The sequence below is a fragment of the Oncorhynchus nerka genome, linkage group LG11, assembly GCF_034236695.1.
Source record: "Oncorhynchus nerka isolate Pitt River linkage group LG11, Oner_Uvic_2.0, whole genome shotgun sequence".
Lineage (NCBI taxonomy): Eukaryota > Metazoa > Chordata > Actinopteri > Salmoniformes > Salmonidae > Oncorhynchus > Oncorhynchus nerka.
This window is the reverse complement of record NC_088406.1, coordinates 2,023,055-2,045,554: the sequence shown is the minus strand read 5'-3', so window position 1 is coordinate 2,045,554 and position 22,500 is coordinate 2,023,055. Positions and strand designations below refer to the sequence as shown.

Below are 22,500 nucleotides of genomic sequence, written 5' to 3'. Positions count from 1 at the left end.
GGTCCTGTCTACTACACCACTATAGGCCCTGTCTACTACACTACTATAGGCCCTGTCTACTACACTACTATAGGTCCTGTCTACTACACTACTATAGGTCCTGTCTACTACACTACTATAGGTCCTGTCTACTACACTATTATAAACCCTGTCTACTACACTATTATAAACCCTGTCTACTACACCACTATAGGCCCTGTCTACTACACTACTATAGGCCCTGTCTACTACACTACTATAGGTCCTGTCTACTACACTACTATAGGCCCTGTCTACTACACTACTATATGTCCTGTCTACTACACTACTATAGGCCCTGTCTACTACACTACTATAAACCCTGTCTACTACACTACTATAGGCCCTGTCTACTACACTACTATAGGCCCTGTCTACTACACTACTATAGGCCGTCTACTACACTACTATAGGCCCTGTCTACTACACTACTATAGGCCCTGTCTACTACACTATTATAAACCCTGTCTACTACACTATTATAAACCCTGTCTACTACACTACTATAGGCCCTGTCTACTACACTACTATAGGTCCTGTCTACTACACTACTATAGGCCCTGTCTACTACACTACTATAGGCCCTGTCTACTACACTACTATAGGCCCTGTCTACTACACTACTATAGGCCCTGTCTACTACACCACTATAGGCCCTGTCTACTACACCACTATAGGCCCTGTCTACTACACTACTATAGGCCCTGTCTACTACACTACTATAGGCCCTGTCTACTACACTACTATAGGCCCTGTCTACTACACTACTATAGGCCGTCTACTACACTACTATAGGCCCTGTCTACTACACTACTATAGGCCCTGTCTACTACACTATTATAAACCCTGTCTACTACACTACTATAGGCCCTGTCTACTACACTACTATAGGCCCTGTCTACTACACTACTATAGGTCCTGTCTACTACACTACTATAGGTCCTGTCTACTACACTACTATAGGTCCTGTCTACTACACCACTATAGGCCCTGTCTACTACACTACTATAGGCCCTGTCTACTACACTACTATAGGCCCTGTCTACTACACCACTATAGGTCCTGTCTACTACACTACTATAGGCCCTGTCTACTACACTACTATAGGTCCTGTCTACTACACTACTATATGCCCTGTCTACTACACCACTATAGGCCCTGTCTACTACACTACACTATAGGCCCTGTCTACTACACTACTATAGGCCCTGTCTACTACACTACTATAGGCCCTGTCTACTACACTACTATAAGCCCTGTCTACTACACTACTATAGGCCCTGTCTACTACACTACTATATGCCCTGTCTACTACAATACTATAGGTCCTGTCTACTACACTACTATATGCCCTGTCTACTACACTACTATAGGCCCTGTCTACTACACCACTATAGGTCCTGTCTACTACACTACTATAGGCCCTGTCTACTACACTACTATAGGTCCTGTCTACTACACTACTATATGCCCTGTCTACTACACTACTATAGGTCCTGTCTACTACACCACTATAGGTCCTGTCTACTACACTACTATAGGTCCTGTCTACTACACTACTATATGCCCTGTCTACTACACCACTATAGGTCCTGTCTACTACACCACTATAGGTCCTGTCTACTACACTACTATAGGTCCTGTCTACTACACCACTATAGGTCCTGTCTACTACACTACTATAGGTCCAAGGTTTTTAACTGCCCTAATAGGGTGCAATTTGGGACACAACCAAGCACTAGACTGTCAAAGAAAGGTTTATCATATTGATCACGATGAGTATTCAATGGGAACACGATGGTCATCTTTATCTGTGGAGGAGTACAGTAATAACGCAGGACCTCTGTCTCTGTTGTGAAGAGAATATGAATAGTTTTCCTTTGCTTAGGAATTTCATTTTTTAAAGTTTTTTTTAACAGGACAGAAAAACGAATCTTAGTGACTGCAAGCATGAATCCTCACGAGTCAAAGGAACGTGAAGAGAATGGAATGCTATAAAGACGTTTTTTAAAATAGTACTATTGCTAATGGTAATAGCATGTGAGGCTTGAAGATTTGACGATATTACTGCAGGCAAAACACTTGAAGGAATAATGGAAAACAGAACTGTGAAAGAAGACCTCTGTATCTCAATGGAGGAATATATAACTTCCACAGAGATATGTCCTACTTCTAAAGTCGTTGACGTATAGTTGCACATGATCAAAGGCTACATGTTAGCTGGTCCCATGACATAACCTGGCACATTTAGCCCTATGCTAACCTAAACCAGGGTGGCACTGATTATTTCTTGTCACAAATTCTGCAATCAAAGATCTTAAACTTTTTTTTATCCACAAACCAATGACATTTGTTAAAATAGATCACCAGAGGAATATATTTTATATATATATATATATATATATAAAATTATATATTTAAACCTCCAGATTAAAGGTTTTACCTGTGTTCCTCTTTACTTGGTCTGCCACAAGCCAATATTGCATGACCATCGCATCCTTGACTTAGGCTACTTACTAATGTTACATTTCACATATATGACAAAAACCCATTGTTTTTGTTATGCATTTCACAATTCACATAAATCCATGTGCTTTTACAGAGAAAATATAGGAGGTCTATACAACATTTCATTTTAGTCTACAAGGTCAAGGTCTACTACACTACTATAGGCCCTGTCTACTACACTACTATAGGCCCTGTCTACTACACTACTATAGGCCCTGTCTACTACACTACTATAGGCCCTGTCTACTACACTACTATAGGCCCTGTCTACTACACTACTATAGGCCCTGTCTACTACACCACTATAGGCCCTGTCTACTACACTACTATAGGCCCTGTCTACTACACTACTATAGGTCCTGTCTACTACACTACTATAGGCCCTGTCTACTACACTACTATAGGTCCTGTCTACTACACTACTATAAACCCTGTCTACTACACTACTATAAACCCTGTCTACTACACTACTATAAACCCTGTCTACTACACTACTACTACACTTCAAATAAAGTTGAAGAGCCTTATGTATTGGTGTCAGCTAGCTGTTATGTACCGTAACCACCTTGACTTTCTTAGTTGCAAACACTAAAGCGCTTGACCGAAAAATGACAGCGCATTTGAGCCATGGGTTCGAGCCCCATCGCCCCATGGGTTCGAGCCCCATCGCCTCAAGCTTTTTTGTTAAGGAAAAATCAGTTCACTGACTGTCCTCGATGCTCTATTCAAAAAAGACATATGTGACAAAGTGGTTTTTGGTCTAACAGTAACGTTATACTATGCTGTTATTAGGCATGTTGGGCCTCTACGTAGAATACAAATCATTAAAGACGCAATCAGCAGTAGAGACAATAACAAAGCGACCTCACCACCCCTGGTTCGGTTATCAGCTGCGGCATGGGGCTGGAGAAATGTAATCACTCTGGTTCGGTTATCAGCTGCGGCATGGGGCTGAAGAAATGTAATCACTCTCAAATTCATAGACTGAGCTATGGATGCAAGGATTGACCATCCATGATATCATAATGATAACCATGTTTTGAGGCTATACAGTGTTTGTTTACCTTTACTTTGTTTATAAACATTGGGGTCTGATGGGGTTGAACTAAGCTCACAAGGCATTTCCAAGTTATATTGTTCAAGAATCAATGGGTATATATTTTTTTATTTATAAGTCCAAATTGATCTTGCGAGACATTGATTCAGCTTTGATCCAAACTTCATTAAACGAGTGTCACACCCTGATCTGTTTCATCTGTCTTTGTGATTGTCTCCACGCCCTCCAGGTGTCGACCATCTTCCCCATTATCCCCAGTGTATTTATACCTGTGTTCTCTGTTTGTCTGTTGCCAGTTCGTCTTGTTTGTTCAAGTTAACCAGCGTTTTGTGTCTTCGCTCCTGCTTTTTCCAGTCTCTCTTTTCTCGCCACCCTGGTTTCGACCCTAAGCCCGCCTGCCGACCTGTACCTTTGCCCACCTCTGGTGTACTGACCTCCTCCTTACCCTGGCCCTGCCTACCATCCGGTACTGTTGCCCCACCTCTGGTGTACTGACCTCCTCCTTACCCTGGCCCTGCCTACCATCCGGTACTGTTGCCCCACCTCTGGTGTACTGACCTCCTCCTTACCCTGGCCCTGCCTACCATCCGGTACTGTTGCCCCACCTCTGGTTTAATGACCCCTGCCTGCCTTGACCTGTCTATAGCCTGCCCCTGTTGGGATATTCAACTACTGTTTATTCAACGTGGTCTGGGTCTTACCTTCCTGATAGTATGAACTGGCCATGACTGACCCAGCAGACCCTGGCCAGCTGAGCAACACCATCTCCTCCCAAGGTTTGCTACCGATGGCCCGGCTAGCTGTCTGAATCGCCGTGACCCCAACCAACCTCACTACTCACTGGACCCTTATGATCACTCGACTAAGCATGCCTCTCCTTTGTCAATATGCCTTGTCCGTTAGTGTTTATTGGCTTATTTCACTGTAGAGCCTCTAGCCCTGCTCATTATACCTTATCCAACCTTTCAGTTCCACCACCCACACATGCGATGACATCACCTGGTTTCAATGATGTTTCTAGAGACGATAGCTCTCTCATCTTCACTCAATACCCAGGTTTACCTCCACTGTATTCACATCCTACCATACCTTTGTCTGTACATTATACCTTGAAGCTATTTTATCGCCCCCAGAAACCTCCTTTTACTCTCTGTTCCAGACGTCCTAGTCGACCAATTCTCATTGCTTTTAGCCATACCCTTATCCTACTCCTCCTCTTTTCCTCTGGTGATGTAGAGGTGAATCCAGGCCCTGCAGTGCCTAGCTCCACTCCTATTCCCCAGGCGCTCTCTTTTGATGACTTCTGTAACCGTAATAGCCTTGGTTTCATGTATGTTAACATTAGAAGCCTCCTCCCTAAGTTTGTTTTATTCATTGCTTTAGCACACTCTGCCAACTCGGATGTCCTAGCTGTGTCTGAATCCTGGCTTACGAAGACCACCAAAAATTCTGAAATATTCATCCCTAACTACAACATTTTCAGACAAGATAGAATGGCCAAAGGGGGGGGGGGGGTGTTGCAATCTACTGCAAAGATAGCCTGCAGAGTTCTGTCCTACTATCCAGGTCTGTACCCAAACAATTTGAACTTCTACTTTTAAAAATACACCTCCCTAAAAACAAGTCTCTCACCGTTGCCGCCTGATATAGACCACCGTCTGCCCCAGCTGTGCTCTGGACACCATATGTGAACTGATTACCTCCCATCTGGGATATGTTTCGTATTGCGTCAGACAACAACATTGACGAATACGCTGATTCGGTGAGCGAGTTCATTAGAAAGTGCATTGAAGATGTCGTTCCCATAGCAACGATTAAAACATTCCCAAACCAGAAACCGTGGATTGATGGCAGCATTCGCGTGAAACTGAAAGCCCGAACCACTGCTTTTAATCAGGGCTAGGTGACCGGAAACATGACCGAATAGAAACAGTGTAACTATTCCCTCAGCAAGGCAATCAAACAAGCTAAGCGTCAGTATAGAGACAAAGTACAATCTCAATTCAACGGCTCAGACACGAGGTATGTCACGGACCAGGATGTCTTGCTCCCAGGCAGACTAAATAACTTTTTTGCCCGCTTTGAGGACAATACAGTGCCACTGACACGGCCCCCAACTAAAACATGCGGACTCTCGTTCACTGCAGCCAACGTGAGTAAAACATTTAAACGTGTTAACCCTCGCAAGGCTGCAGGCCCAGACGGCATCCCCAGCCGCGCCTTCAGAGCATGCGCAGACCAGCTGGCTGGTGTGTTTACGGACATATTCAATCAATCCCTATCCCAGTCTGTTGTTCCCACATGCTTCAAGAGGGCCACCATTGTTCCTGTTCCCAAGAAAGCTAAGGTAACTGAGCTAAACGACTACCGCCCCGTAGCACTCACTTCCGTCATCATGAAGTGCTTTGAGAGACTAGTCAAGGACCATATCACCTCCACCCTACCTGACACCCTAGACCAGACATGGGCAAACTACGGCCCGCGGGCCACATACGGCCCGTTAGGCTTTTTAATCCGGCCCGCCGAACTTGTCCAAATTATAGTAAAAACCTCCTTTTTTCCCCTTTCCCTGCAATGCCCACGTTTCCCCAATAGATGGCGCACTCAAAACACATTGACCGTTGTTGGAGTGGCGCGTATTTCTCTTTATTTCACTTTAATTTTCACTTCGTTTCACGTCACCATTAAGCCCTTCTGTGAAAATGAGCGGACCAAAGAGAAGGAAAGTGGACAGCGAATGCCGAGTGTTTAATAAGGAGTGGACAACAAAATACTTCTTCACTGAAGTCCGATCAACGGCTGTATGTCTGATATGCCAAGAAGCTGTTGCGGTTTTCAAAGAGTACAATATCAGCCGTCACTTTGAGTATTTCGTTGTGTAATAATATGTTTTGAATGTTGAAAGTGATTCCATTTTTCAATAAATGTTGATTTCTTTAACTTTGCACCTTCGATTGAAACTTATTAAAAACAGACGCAATCTTGATAACATAGCATTCTCACATAGGTATTCCTCTGGTCCAGATGGGTTAGGGCAGTGTGCAGTGTGGTTGAGATTGCATCGTCTGTGGACCTATTTGGGCGGTAAGCAAATAGGCCTTGGGCCTATTGCCGTTTGAGTGTTCCCAGGGGTATCAGCCCCCACTCTTCCCTGCTCTGCCACGGGCCTATTACCTGAGTGTTCCCAGGGGTATCAGCCCCAACTCTTCCCTGCTCTGCCACGGGCCTATTACCTGAGTGTTCCCAGGGGTATCAGCCCCCGCTCTTCCCTGATCAGGAAGAGAAGAGGTCGGCATACCTTCTGCCCAGATGTTTGTCCGGTCGGCCCTCCTCAAGACCACCTCCAGGTATCGACAACAAGCGGATCGCCATCGGACCCCGGCTCACCGATATCGTCTCGGGTAGAAGGTATGGCTATCCAACCGGGATCTGCCCCTCCCGGTGGAATCCAATAAACTTTATTGGCCCGTTCCCCATCTCCAAGATGATTAGCCCCTCTGCTGTTCATCTTCTGTTGCCCCGTACCTTTCATGTGTCCAGTGTCAAACCCATGTTTCACAGCCCTTTGTCGCCTGTTTCTACCTGACCCTGACCCTGAGCCTACCTGCCGTCCGGTACCGTTGCCCCACCTCTGGTTTACTGACCCCTGCCTGCCTTGACTTGTCTATCGTCTGCCCCTGACCCTGACCCTGAGCCTACCTGCCGTCCGGTACCGTTGCACCACCTCTTGTTTACTGACCCCTGCCTGCCTTGACTTGTCTATCGTCTGCCCCTGACCCTGACCCTGAGCCTACCTGCCGTCCGGTACCGTTGCCCCACCTCTGGTTTACTGACCCCTGCCTACCTTGACTTGTCTATCGTCTGCCCCTGTTGTTATATTAAACTATTGTTTATTCGACGTGGTCTGCATCTGGGTCTTACCCTCATACCTGATAAGGAGCACCATTGTGAGAAGTGGCAGAGTGTCACTCCGGCACCAGCGGCTCTACACCTCTGTGTAGTAGTAGCCTATGTGTCGGTCTGTAAGACCAAGAAGCTTCTCATTAAATATATCTGTAATTTACAAGGTTTTGGCTACACTTGACTTTCCAACACACTATCACAATAAATATAATTATATATTATATTATAATAACGAAAAAACGATATCACACCTGGGATTCGAACTTGCCGCAAATGGCAGGCTGGCTAACTTTGAGCCAGTCCCGAGACCCGTCCCGAGACCCTAGCAAAACTTGGCTTTTAATTGATCTGACTTTCATTTATCTCCATATCCAGCCCTTATATTTAACCTCATAATGAAGTGTTGTACAAGTAGAACACAAAACTATTTGACATGAACAGTTGCATTCATCAGTTTTATTGACAAACGTCAACAACAACAAAAATAAAGTCTGACAAAGCAAAAACACGATAAGTACAGAAATGGTTTGCTCAGTGGGAAATGAATATCCAACTAGTCAGTGACAACTGTGGGGAGTTCGGAACTTGTGAAAGCAGCTATTTGAGCTTATTACAGTATTATCGACACTTTGTCCTGGGATTTCCTATGATCTAAGTAGAAGAACGTCTTTCCTAGTAACGACTGTTGTGTAGCTTGTGTAGAGCAAAACATGTGCGTGTTTGTGAGAGTCTCAGCTTTTCATAGATCGCTTTTAATGGTGTGTAGCTCAAACCATTCTGGCTATACAGGCGTTTTTGTAAAGAAAAAAGACCCGAGGCCCTTCAGGATCTGTTCTTGTCTCACAAACACCGCTCCGTTAGAGAGACAAATCCATTGAAACAACCCAAAATTCTGTAGCTCAAACACACAATGTTTAAAAAGATGTCTTAAATAACACCAGAGCAACGGTGGGATTCATTGCATTAACATTTCTTGCACGTTTTAGTAACTTGGAATAGCAGATCGTGGCTTTGTTTTAAGGACACTTCCATGAATAAGTGTTGGATCACGTCCAACTACGTTTCCGATTTTAAATGCCTGATACAGGTTTAACCAGATATAATCACGGTTAGTATGGAGGAGTCAGGTTACAAGGAGTCAGGTTACAGGGAGTCAGGTTACAAGGAGTCAGGTTACAAGGAGTCAGGTTACAAGGAGCCAGGTTACAGGGAGTCAGGTTTCAGGGAGTCAGGTTTCAGGGAGTCAGGTTACAAGGAGCCAGGTTACAAGGAGTCAGGTTTCAGGGAGCCAAGTTACAAGGAGTCAGGTTTCAGGGAGTCAGGTTACAAGGAGTCAGGTTACAAGGAGTCAGGTTTCAGGGAGCCAAGTTACAAGGAGTCAGGTTTCAGGGAGTCAGGTTACAAGGAGTCAGGTTACAAGGAGTCAGGTTACAAGGAGTCAGGTTACAAGGAGTCAGGTTTCAGGGAGTCAGGTTACAAGGAGTCAGGTTTCAAGGAGTCAGGTTACAAGGAGTCAGGTTTCAGGGAGCCAAGTTACAAGGAGTCAGGTTTCAGGGAGTCAGGTTACAAGGAGTCAGGTTACAAGGAGCCAGGTTACAGGGAGTCAGGTTTCAGGGAGTCAGGTTTCAGGGAGTCAGGTTACAAGGAGCCAGGTTACAAGGAGTCAGGTTACAAGGAGTCAGGTTACAAGGAGTTAGGTTTCAGGGAGTCAGGTTACAAGGAGTCAGGTTACAAGGAGTCAGGTTTCAGGGAGCCAAGTTACAATGAGTCAGGTTTCAGGGAGCCAGGTTACAAGGAGTCAGGTTACAAGGAGCCAGGTTACAAGGAGCCAGGTTACAAGGAGTCAGGTTACAAGGAATCAGGTTACAAGGAGTCATGTTACAAGGAGTCAGGTTTCAGGGAGCCAAGTTACAAGGAGTCAGGTTTCAGGGAGTCAGGTTACAAGGAGCCAGGTTACAAGGAGTCAGGTTACAAGGAGTCAGGTTACAAGGAGTTAGGTTTCAGGGAGCCAAGTTACAAGGAGTCAGGTTTCAGGGAGTCAGGTTACAAGGAGCCAAGTTACAAGGAGTCAGGTTTCAGGGAGCCAAGTTACAAGGAGTCAGGTTTCAGGGAGTCAGGTTACAAGGAGCCAGGTTACAAGGAGCCAGGTTACAAGGAGTCAGGTTACAAGGAGTCAGGTTACAAGGAGTCAGGTTTCAGGGAGCCAAGTTACAAGGAGTCAGGTTTCAGGGAGTCAGGTTACAAGGAGTCAGGTTACAAGGAGTCAGGTTACAAGGAGTCAGGTTACAAGGAGTCAGGTTACAAGGAGTCAGGTTACAAGGAGTCAGGTTACAAGGAGTCAGGTTACAGGGAGTCAGGTTACAAGGAGTCAGGTTACAAGGAGCCAGGTTACAAGGAGTCAGGTTACAAGGAGTCAGGTTACAAGAAGTCTGGTTACAAGGAGTCAGGTTTCAGGGAGCCAAGTTACAATGAGTCAGGTTTCAGGGAGCCAGGTTACAAGGAGTCAGGTTACAAGGAGTCAGGTTACAAGGAATCAGGTTACAAGGAGTCATGTTACAAGGAGTCAGGTTTCAGGGAGCCAAGTTACAAGGAGTCAGGTTTCAGGGAGTCAGGTTACAAGGAGCCAGGTTACAAGGAGCCAGGTTACAAGGAGTCAGGTTACAAGGAGTCAGGTTACAAGGAGTCAGGTTACAAGGAGTCAGGTTTCAGGGAGCCAAGTTACAATGAGTCAGGTTTCAGGGAGCCAGGTTACAAGGAGTCAGGTTACAAGGAGTCAGGTTACAAGGAATCAGGTTACAAGGAGTCATGTTACAAGGAGTCAGGTTTCAGGGAGCCAAGTTACAAGGAGTCAGGTTTCAGGGAGTCAGGTTACAAGGAGTCAGGTTACAAGGAGTCAGGTTACAAGGAGTCAGGTTACAAGGAGTCAGGTTACAAGGAATCAGGTTACAAGGAGTCAGGTTACAAGGAGTCAGGTTACAAGGAGTCAGGTTTCAAGGAGTCAGGTTACAGGGAGTCAGGTTACAAGGAGCCAGGTTACAAGGAGTCAGGTTACAAGGAGTCAGGTTACAAGAAGTCTGGTTACAAGGAGTCAGGTTTCAGGGAGCCAAGTTACAAGGAGTCAGGTTTCAGGGAGTCAGGTTACAAGGAGCCAGGTTACAAGGAGTCAGGTTACAAGGAGTCAGGTTACAAGGAGTCAGGTTACAAGGAGTCAGGTTTCAGGGAGCCAAGTTACAAGGAGTCAGGTTTCAGGGAGTCAGGTTACAAGGAGTCAGGTTACAAGGAGTCAGGTTACAAGGAGTCAGGTTCCAAGGAGTCAGGTTTCAGGGAGCCAAGTTACAATGAGTCAGGTTTCAGGGAGCCAGGTTACAAGGAGTCAGGTTACAAGGAATCAGGTTACAAGGAGTCATGTTACAAGGAGTCAGGTTTCAGGGAGCCAAGTTACAAGGAGTCAGGTTTCAGGGAGTCAGGTTACAAGGAGTCAGGTTACAAGGAGTCAGGTTACAAGGAGTCAGGTTACAAGGAATCAGGTTACATTGAGCCAGGTTACAAGGAGTCAGGTTTCAGGGAGCCAAGTTACAAGGAGTCAGGTTTCAGGGAGTCAGGTTACAAGGAGTCAGGTTTCAGGGAGTCAGGTTACAAGGAGCCAGGTTATAAGGAGCCAGGTTACAAGGAGTCAGGTTACAAGGAGTCAGGTTACAAGGAGTCAGGTTACAAGGAGTCAGGTTTCAGGGAGCCAAGTTACAATGAGTCAGGTTTCAGGGAGCCAGGTTACAAGGAGTCAGGTTACAAGGAGCCAGGTTACAAGGAGCCAGGTTACAAGGAGTCAGGTTACAAGGAATCAGGTTACAAGGAGTCATGTTACAAGGAGTCAGGTTTCAGGGAGCCAAGTTACAAGGAGTCAGGTTTCAGGGAGTCAGGTTACAAGGAGCCAGGTTACAAGGAGTCAGGTTACAAGGAGTCAGGTTACAAGGAGTCAGGTTACAAGGAGTCAGGTTTCAGGGAGCCAAGTTACAAGGAGTCAGGTTTCAGGAGTCAGGTTACAAGGAGCCAGGTTACAAGGAGTCAGGTTTCAGGGAGCCAGGTTACAAGGAGTCAGGTTACAAGGAGCCAGGTTACAAGGAGTCAGGTTACAAGGAGTCAGGGTTACAAGGAGTCAGGTTTCAGGGAGTCAGGTTACAAGTCAGGTTACAAGGTCAGGTTTCAGGAGTCAGGTTACAAGGAGCCAGGTTACAAGGAGCCAGGTTACAAGGAGTCAGGTTACAAGGAGCCAGGTTACAAGGAGCCAGGTTACAAGGAGTCAGGTTACAAGGAGTCAGGTTTCAGGGAGCCAGGTTACAAGGAGTCAGGTTACAAGGAGTCAGGTTACAAGGAGCCAGGTTACAAGGAGCCAGGTTACAAGGAGTCAGGTTACAAGGAGCCAGGTTTCAGGGAGCCAGATTACAAGGAGCCAGGTTACAAGGAGCCAGGTTACAAGGAATCAGGTTACAAGGAGTCAGGTTAAAAGGAGCCAGATTACAAGGAGCCAGGTTACAAGGAGTCAGGTTACAAGGAATCAGGTTACAAGGAATCAGGTTACAAGGAGCCAGGTTACAAGGAATCAGGTTACAAGGAATCAGGTTACAAGGAGCCAGGTTACAAGGAGCCAGGTTACAAGGAATCAGGTTACAAGGAATCAGGTTACAAGGAGCCAGGTTACAAGGAGCCAGGTTACAAGGAATCAGGTTACAAAGAGCCAGGTTACAAGGAGCCAGGTTACAAGGAATCAGGTTACAAGGAATCAGGTTACAAGGAGCCAGGTTACAAGGAGCCAGGTTACAAGGAGCCAGGTTACAAGGAATCAGGTTACAATGAATCAGGTTACAAGGAATCAGGTTACAAAGAGCCAGGTTACAAGGAGCCAGGTTACAAGGAGCCAGGTTACAAGGAGTCAGGTTACAAGGAGCCAGGTTACAAGGAGCCAGGTTACAAGGAATCAGGTTACAAGGAGTCAGGTTACAAGGAGCCAGGTTACAAGGAATCAGGTTACAAGGAGTCAGGTTACAAGGAATCAGGTTACAAGGACTCAGGTTACAGTATTTAATCAGAACAGCTAACATGTAGTCTTTGATCATGTGCAACTTGGCCAACGATTTTAATTAGCTGATTCTTAAACTTAAACTAAAACTGAAACTTTTCTAATGTTTCGCAAGTATGGCCCCACAGAGATTTGATTTGCAGAGATATGTTGGACTCTTACCTTCAGATATATACAGTGACCTCAGAGAGGGAGCGGCTGAGCGGTTCAGCTGGGTCAGTTGGGTCACGGGCTCCGGCCGGAGATCCGTCTGGGAGTGGGGGGCTTTCTTCGGGCCGATGGACCCCCTGGGTGTAGCTGTGGTGCTGGTTGAGGACAGACTCAGAGCATCTCCCTCCGACTCCCCGTCTGTCCTCCCTGTCTCCACGTCTTCCCTGGAGCTAGACTCTGGGCTGCTGAGGCAGGATGGGACGCTTCCCTTCCCTGGCCCGTTGGAAGAGAGCTGTGAGGGGGAGCGACGGAGACCCAGGGTTGGGCCCTGTCCCATCTCCTGCCCTAGGCTGGTCCCCTGACCCATCTCCTGCCCCAGGCTGGTCCCCTGACCCATCCCCTGCTTCAGGCTGGTACCCTGACCCATCCCGAGCCACTGGCTCGTCCCCTGCCCCATCCCCAGCCACAAGCCAGGGGGATGGGAAACCTTGTCTTTGGGCTGGTGGTGGGAGGAAGTGCCAGTTGTCTTGGAGGAGCTGTTCTGCTCAGAGGAGTGGGAGGAGAGGGACTCCATGCTTCCCAAGGGGGTGCTGCCTGGACTGCTGCTGAATGTGTCACCTGTACAAGGACCAGAGAGCAGGAACACACAGCACCATTAAAACCTGCTGAATGTGTCACCTGTACAAGGACCAGAGAGCAGGAACACACAGCATCACTAAAACCTGCTGAATGTGTCACCTGTACAAGGACCAGGAACACACAGCATCACCAAAACCTGCTGAATGGGTCACCTGTTACAAGGACCAGGAACACACAGCACCACCAAAACCTGCTGAATGGGTCACCTGTTACAAGGACCAGGAACACACAGCATCACCAAAACCTGATGAATGGGTCACCTGTTACAAGGACCAGGAACACACAGCATCACCAAAACCTGATGAATGACCGACTACTGAGACAAAACACAGTGACTGCATCTCAAATGCCATCTTATTCAATACGTAGTACCTATGGCACCCTGTTCCCTATATAGTGCACTACTTTTGACCAGGAACCTATGGCACACTGTTCCCTAAATAGTGCACTACTTTTGACCAGGAACCTATGGCACCCTGTTCCCTATATAGTGCACTACTTTTGACCAGGAACCTATGGCACACTGTTCCCTATATAGTGCACTACTTTTGACCAGGAACCTATGGCACCCTGTTCCCTATATAGTACACTACTTTTGACCAGGAACCTATGGCACACTGTTCCCTATATAGTGCACTACTTTTGACCAGGAACCTACGGCACACTGTTCCCTATATAGTGCACTACTTTTGACCAGGAACCTATAGCACACTGTTCCCTATATAGTGCACTACTTTTGACCAGGAACCTACGGCACACTGTTCCCTATATAGTGCACTACTTTTGACCAGGAACCTATGGCATACTGTTCCCTATATAGTGCACTACTTTTGACCAGGAACCTACGGCACACTGTTCCCTATATAGTGCACTACTTTTGACCAGGAACCTATGGCATACTGTTCCCTATATAGTGCACTACTTTTGACCAGGAACCTACGGCACACTGTTCCCTATATAGTGCACTACTTTTGACCAGGAACCTATGGCACACTGTTCCCTATATAGTACACTACTTTTGACCAGGAACCTATGGCATACTGTTCCCTATATAGTGCACTACTTTTGACCAGGAACCTATGGCACCCTGTTCCCTATATAGTGCACTACTTTTGACCAGGAACCTATGGCATACTGTTCCCTATATAGTGCACTACTTTTGACCAGGAACCTATGGCACCCTGTTCCCTATATAGTGCACTACTTTTGACCAGGGACCTATGGGCCATTTGGGATGCAGCCAGTATTATTACTACTGTGGCTAAATGTAGTAGCACCACCACTACAGTAGCTTAGAGAATAGAGTTACTGGCTACATCCTGGAATGTCTTGTATTCTCTGATGGTGCCCTGGTAGATGAAGAGATAATATATTAATGAACATCTCAATGGGAATATGTCATGAATGCTGAGGCAGGCCAGATTAGCTAGCAGAGTGATATGACCCCCTAGTCCAGGGGAATATGTCATGAATGCTGCAGCAGGCCAGATTAGCTAGCAGAGTGATATGACCCCCTAGTCCAGGGGAATATGTAATGAATGCTGCAGCAGGCCAGATTAAGTAGCAGAGTGACATGACAACCTATTCCAGGGGAATATGTAATGAATGCTGCAGCAGGCCAGATTAGCTAGCAGAGTGATATGACCCCCTAGTCCAGGGGAATGTGTAATGAATGCTGCAGCAGGCCAGATTAACTAGCAGAGTGATATGACCCCCTATTCCAGGGGAATATGTAATGAATGCTGCAGCAGGCCAGATTAGCTAGCAGAGTGACATGACAACCTATTCCAGGGTAATATGTAATGAATGCTGCAGCAGGCCAGATTAGATAGCAGAGTGACATGACCCCCTAGTCCAGGGGAATATGTAATGAATGCTGCAGCAGGCCAGATTAAGTAGCAGAGTGACATGACAACCTATTCCAGGGGAATATGTAATGAATGCTGCAGCAGGCCAGATTAGCTAGCAGAGTGACATGACCCCCTATTGCAGGGGAATATGTAATGAATGCTGCAGCAGGCCAGATTAGATAGCAGAGTGATATGACCCCCTAGTCCAGGGGAATATGTAATGAATGCTGCAGCAGGCCAGATTAGCTAGCAGAGTGATATGACCCCCTATTCCAGGGGAATATGTAATGAATGCTGCAGCAGGCCAGATTAGCTAGCAGAGTGATATGACCCCCTATTCCAGGGGAATATGTAATGAATGCTGCAGCAGGCCAGATTAGCTAGCAGAGTGACATGACCCCCTACTCCAGGGGTATTCAAATATGACCCTATGTGATCCGCACCGCTGCTAGCGTTTTGTTCTACCACATCATGAATTCCACTCACCTTGTGTCCCAGGTCTAAATCAGTCTCTGATTGGAAGGTGCAGATCTGATGCAGATGTGAATGCTATAGGTTTACAGGCCTACAGGGAATATGGTATCATTCGATATGCAACAATTGCCTGCAGTGCTAGGGATAGGTGTAGGACTCACTGTCAGCGTCTGCAAGGCACAGTGTTGGGGTGTAGATGCTGCGAGGCTTCCTAGGGCCTGTGGACAGGCAGATGGCCCTGCTCCTACGTGAGCTTGGTCGGGATTGGGGCTGGGGCAGAGGTACGTTGGGGTCTGGAGGCTGGTGGAAGATCTGGAGAGGGGAGAGAGAGAAATAGTTTTATTAACTGAGCATTACAGTGGTATATAACTAGCTAGGTCCTGGGAGTTTCCTGCTTAGGTCACATGGTCAGACATATACCTAAATACCAAAAAAAACTACTATAGGCCCAAGACATGACATATACCTAAATACCAAAAAAAAACTACTATAGGCCCAAGACATGACATATACCTAAATACCTAAAACCTCCTACTATAGGCCCAAGACATGACACATACCTAAATACCTAAAACCTCCTACTATAGGCCCAAGACATGACACATACCTAAATACCTAAAACCTCCTACTATAGGCCCAAGACATGACACATACCTAAATACCTAAAACCTCCTACTATAGGCCCAAGTCATGACACATACCTAAATACCTAAAAACTCCTATTATAGGCCCAAGACATGACACATACCTAAATACCTAAAAACTCCTATTATAGGCCCAAGACATGACACATACCTAAATACCTAAAAACTCCTACTATAGGCCCAAGACATGACACATACGTATACCCAGGACCAGGAGCGCTACCAGCAAACTAAATATTTTTACAGGCTCAATATTTCAGTCTGATTTCAAAGAAACCAGAAACTCTCTTGCCTTGTCAAAGTTCTCGATGAGAATCTCCACCACGATGTTCTGGAATTTAATGTTCATCATGGCGGCCACCGTCTCCTCCTGTGACCTCATCAACGTGGGCCCGAAGATCACTCCCAGGTTGGACACCGTCATCAGGTTGAACTGGCTGTGGGTGGACACTCTGTGGGGGCAGGAGACAGACAGATCAGACAGGATGGCATAAGGTTTCAATATCACACTACATTATAGATGCCCCCCCCCCCGCGTGAACAAACATCGAACACAATGTTTTCATTTGAGTCACTTAGCAGATTCTCTTATCCAGAGAGAGACTTAGTTAGAGTGCATTCATCTTAAAGGTAGCAGGACCTTCAGATTGGGAGACAGAAGTGTGACATCTCCCTACACAACAATAGATTTACGATGTGATTTTAGACTGGTCAGTTAGGAGAGACCTACGTGACGAGGTGTTTAAAGGTAACATCTCCCTATGTGATTATAGACTGGTCAGTTAGGAGAGACCTACGTGACCAGGTGTTTAAAGGTAACATCTCCCTATGTGATTATAGACTGGTCAGTTAGGAGAGACCTACGTGACCAGGTGTTTAAAGGTAACATCTCCCTATGTGATTATAGACTGGTCAGTTAGGAGAGACCTACGTGACGAGGTGTTTAAAGGTAACATCTCCCTATGTGATTATAGACTGGTCAGTTAGGAGAGACCTACGTGACCAGGTGTTTAAAGGTAACATCTCCCTATGTGATTATAGACTGGTCAGTTAGGAGAGACCTACGTGACGAGGTGTTTAAAGGTAACATCTCCCTATGTGATTTTAGACTGGTCAGTTAGGAGAGACCTACGTGACGAGGTGTTTAAAGGTAACATCTCCCTATGTGATTATAGACTGGTCAGTTAGGAGAGACCTACGTGACGAGGTGTTTAAAGGTAACATCTCCCTATGTGATTATAGACTGGTCAGTTAGGAGAGACCTACGTGACGAGGTGTTTAAAGGTAACATCTCCCTATGTGATTATAGACTGGTCAGTTAGGAGAGACCTACGTGACGAGGTGTTTAAAGGTAACATCTCCCTATGTGATTATAGACTGGTCAGTTAGGAGAGACCTACGTGACGAGGTGTTTAAAGGTAACATCTCCCTATGTGATTATAGACTGGTCAGTTAGGAGAGACCTACGTGACAGTTAGAGACCTGCGATGAGGTGTTTAAAGGTAACATCTCCCTATGTGATTATAGACTGGTCAGTTAGGAGAGACCTACGTGACGAGGTGTTTAAAGGTAACATCTCCCTATGTGATTATAGACTGGTCAGTTAGGAGAGACCTACGTGACGAGGTGTTTAAAGGTAACATCTCCCTATGTGATTATAGACTGGTCAGTTAGGAGAGACCTACGTGACGAGGTGTTTGATCAGTAGCTCCATCATCTCCCTGTTCCGTTCAGGCAGCTTGTGGACCAAGGCATGGACGGCCCTGACCCTGTAGTTCTGGTCTTCACACTCTGGGGAGGGGGGTGGAGGGAGGACGGGGAGGAGGGGAAGAAGGGGGAGGACGGGGGAGAGGGTGGAGATTGGGGAGGAGGGGAGATGGGGGAGAAGGGGGAGGATGGGGGAGATTGGGGAAGAGGGGGTGATGGGGGAGGAGGGGGAGAGGGTGGAGATTGGGGACGGGGGAGGAGGGGGGTGAGGGGGAGGGGCGGAGAAGGGGAAGAAGGGAGGAGATTGGGGAGGAGGGGGAGATGGGGAGGAGGGGGCAGATGGGGGAGGTGGGGGAGATGGGGGAGGAGATGGGGGAGGAGGGGGAGATTGGGGAGATGAGGGGAGATTGGGGAGGAGGGGGAGATTGGGGAGGAGGGGGATTGGGGAGAAGGGGGAGAAGGGGGAGGTGGGGGGAGGAGGGGGGAGGATGGGGAGGTGTGGGAGACAGAGTCATGATAAACACACTGTCAGCTTCATGGCTGCTTGTTTCTGATCACATGTCCATGTTTTCCATGTAACAACATACATGTCCATGTTCTCCATGTAACAACATACATGTCCATGTTCTCCATGTAACAACATACATGTCCATGTTCTCCATGTAACAACATACATGTCCATGTTCTCCATGTAACAACATACATGTCCATGTTCTCCATGTAACAACATACATGTCCATGTTCTCCATGTAACAACATACATGTCCATGTTCTCCATGTAACAACATACATGTCCATGTTTTCCATGTAACAACATACATGTCCATGTTCTCCATGTAACAACATACATGTCCATGTTTTCCATGTAACAACATACATGTCCATGTTCTCCATGTAACAACATACATGTCCATGTTCTCCATGTAACAACATACATGTCCATGTTCTCCATGTAACAACATACATGTCCATGTTCTCCATGTAACAACATACATGTCCATGTTTTCCATGTAACAACATACATGTCCATGTTCTCCATGTAACAACATACATGTCCATGTTCTCCATGTAACAACATACATGTCCATGTTCTCCATGTAACAACATACATGTCCATGTTCTCCATGTAACAACATACATGTCCATGTTCTCCATGTAACACATACATGTCCATGTTCTCCATGTAACATGCAAAACAATCTGTCGTCAAAATATCTTCAATTCTTAAATTCAATTGTAGACTATTTCTAAATTGATTGACACATTTTTTTTGTTGTTTGTTGCAATTTAGTACAAAACAAAAACAAACAAAAAAATAGAAAAAAGCACAGCTGACAGACAAATGGAGTCGTGGGACAAGAAGAGAGCGACAGTTACACAACAGTCAGCGTTCCTGATCAGCGTTCCTAGTTAGCGTTCCTAGTCAGCGTTCCTAGTCAGCGTTCCTAGTTAGCGTTCCTGATCAGCGTTCCTAGTTAGCGTTCCTAGTCAGCGTTCCTAGTCAGCGTTCCTAGTCAGCGTTCCTAGTCAGCGTTCCCAGGCAGTGTTCCTAGTCAGCGTTCCTAGTCAGCGTTCCTGGTCAGCGTTCCTAGTCAGCGTTCCTAGTCAGCGTTCCTAGTCAGCATTCCCAGTCAGTGTTCCTAGTCAGCGTTCCTAGTCAGCGTTCCCAGTCAGTGTTCCTAGTCAGCGTTCCTAGTCAGTGTTCCCAGTCAGTGTTCCTAGTCAGCGTTCCCAGGCAGTGTTCCTAGTCAGCGTTCCCAGGCAGTGTTCCTAGTCAGCGTTCCCAGGCAGTGTTCCTAGTCAGCGTTCCCAGGCAGTGTTCCTAGTCAGCGTTCCTAGTCAGTGTTCCCAGTCAGTGTTCCTAGTCAGCGTTCCCAGGCAGTGTTCCTAGTCAGCGTTCCCAGGCAGTGTTCCTAGTCAGCGTTCCCAGGCAGTGTTCCTAGTCAGCGTTCCCAGGCGGTGTTCCTAGTCAGCATTTCTAGTCAGTGTTCCTAGTCAGTGATCTTGGTCAGCGGTCCTGGTCAGCGGTCCTGGTCAGTGGTCCTAGTCAGCGTTCCTAGATAGCGTTCCTGGTCAGCGTTCCTAGTCAGCATTCCCAGTTAGTGTTCCTAGTTAGTGTTCCTAGTCAGCGTTCCTAGTCAGTGTTCCTAGTCAGCCTTCCTAGTCAGCTTTCCCAGTTAGTGTTCCTAGTCAGCGTTCCTAGTCAGCATTCCTAGTCAACGTTCTTAGTCAGTGATCCCAGTCAGTGTTCCTAGTTCGTGTTCCAAGTCAGTGTACCTAGTCAGCGTTCCTAGTTAGCGTTCCTAGTCAGCGTTTCTAGTCAGCGTTCCTAGTCAGTGTTCCTAGTCAGCGTTCCTAGTCAGCGTTCCTAGTCAGCGTTCCCATTCAGCGTTCCCAGTCAGTGTTCCCAGTTAGCGTTCCTAGTCAGTGTTCCCAGTTAGCGTTCCCAGTCAGCGTTCCCAGTCAGTGTTCCCAGTTAGCGTTCCCAGTCAGCATTCCCAGTCAGCGTTCCCAGTCAGTGTTCCCAGTTAGCGTTCCCAGTCAGCGTTCCCAGTTAGCGTTCCCAGTCAGCGTTCCCAGTCAGTGTTCCCAGTTAGCGTTCCTAGTCAAGGTAAGGTAAGGGTTAGGGCTAAGGAAAGGGTTAGGACTAAGATAAGGGTTAGGGTTAAGGAAAGGGTTAGGACTAAGGTAAGGGTTAGGGCTAAGGTAAGGGTTAGGGGCTAAGGTAAGGGTTAGGGATAAGGTAAGGGTTAGGGCTAAGGTAAGGGTTAGGGTTAAGGTAAGGGTTAGGGCTAAGGGTTAGGACTAAGGTAAGGGTTAGGGCTAAGGTAAGGGTTAGGGCTAAGGTAAGGGTTAGGGCTAAGGTAAGGGTTAGGGCTAAGGTATGGGTTAGGACTAAGGTAAGGGTTAGGGCTAAGGTAAGGGTTAGGGCTAAGGTAAGGGTTAGGGATAAGGTAAGGGTTAGGGATAAGGTAAGGGTTAGGGCTAAGGAAAGGGTTAGGGCTAAGGTAAGGGTTAGGGGCTAAGGTAAGTTTTAGGGTTAGGGCTTAGGTAAGGGTTAGGACTAAGGTAAGGGTTAGGGCTAAGGAAAGGGTTAGGGCTAAGGAAAGGGTTAGGGCTAAGGTAAGGGTTAGGGCTAAGGTAAGGGTTAGGACTAAGGTAAGGGTTAGGGCTAAGGTAAGGGTTAGGGCTAAGGTAAGGGTTAGGGCAAGGTAAGGGTTAGGGTTATGGCTAAGGTAAGGGTTAGGGCAAGGTAAGGGTTAGGGCTAAGGTAAGGGTTAGGGCTAAGGAAAGGGTTAGGGCTAAGGTAAGGGTTAGGGCTAAGGTAAGGGTTAGGGCTAAGGAAAGGGTTAGGGCTAAGGTAAGGGTTTGGGGCTAAGGTAAGAGTTAGGACTAAGTAAAGGGTTAGGGCTAAGGTAAGGGTTAGTGTTGGGGCTAAGGTAAGGGTTAGGGTCAGGGTTAAGGAAAGGTAAGGGTTAGAGTCAGGGTTAAGGTAAGGGTTAGGGTCAGGGTTACGAAAAGGGTTAGGGTTAAGGTAAGGGTTAGGGTCAGGGTTAAGGTAAGGGTTAGCATCAGGGTTAAGGTAAGGGTTAGGGTTAAGGTAAGGGTTAGGGTCGGGGTTAAGGTAAGGGTTAGGGTTAAGGTAAGGGTTAGGGTCAGGGTTAAGGTAAGGGTTAGCATCAGGGTTAAGGTAAGGGTTAGGGTTAAGGTAAGGGTTAGGGTTAAGGAAAGGGTTAGGGTCAGGGTTAAGGTAAGGGTTAGGGTCAGGGTTTGGTTAGTGGATTTGCAGGGCAGCTGTGCAGGGTTAGAGTTAGGGTTAGGGTTAGGGTAAGGGTCAGGGTTTGGTTAGTGGTTTTGCAGGGCAGCTGTGTGCTGATAATCCCCATTGTATTACTTACTGACGGCCATGATGAAGTCTTTGTGGAGCTTAAAGGTCAGCAGAGGCTCAGAGAGACACCTGGTGGATGAAAAGGGAACATGAAGAGGGAGACGTCTCAACTATTCACTCTTTTCCCAGCGTTAACAATGGTGAAAACTCCCTCCAGATAACGCTTACACCAACAACATGCTTTTACAATCTTTGATAGGGAGTATGCAAGTGCGTGCACACACACACACACACACACGCACGCACCACGCACACACACACACTGGTTGACCAAGGATGGGAGGGTTTCAGGAAGGCATTAAGCAATGTCATGATGATTCCTAGCCAGGGAGGAGCAGGGAGCAACTGGTAGGGCAACATGACCTCAGCTAATTCACTAGGTCCATGCATATCTCTGTGTGTGTGTACCTGAGGTAATTCACTAGGTCCATGCATATCTCTGTGTGTGTGTACCTGAGGTAATTCACTAGGTCCATGCATATCTCTGTGTGTGTGTACCTGAGCTAATTCACTAGGTCCATGCATATCTGTGTGTGTGTGTACCTGAGCTAATTCACTAGGTCCATGCATATCTCTGTGTGTGTGTA

The 22,500-nt window shown here is 46.8% G+C and overlaps 1 pseudogene; it reads right to left on the bottom strand.

The window, feature by feature from the left end:
* The window catches only part of LOC115127724 (rho GTPase-activating protein 42-like), a 249,534-nt pseudogene that overhangs the window by 33,436 nt on the left and 193,598 nt on the right, over positions 1-22,500 (bottom strand).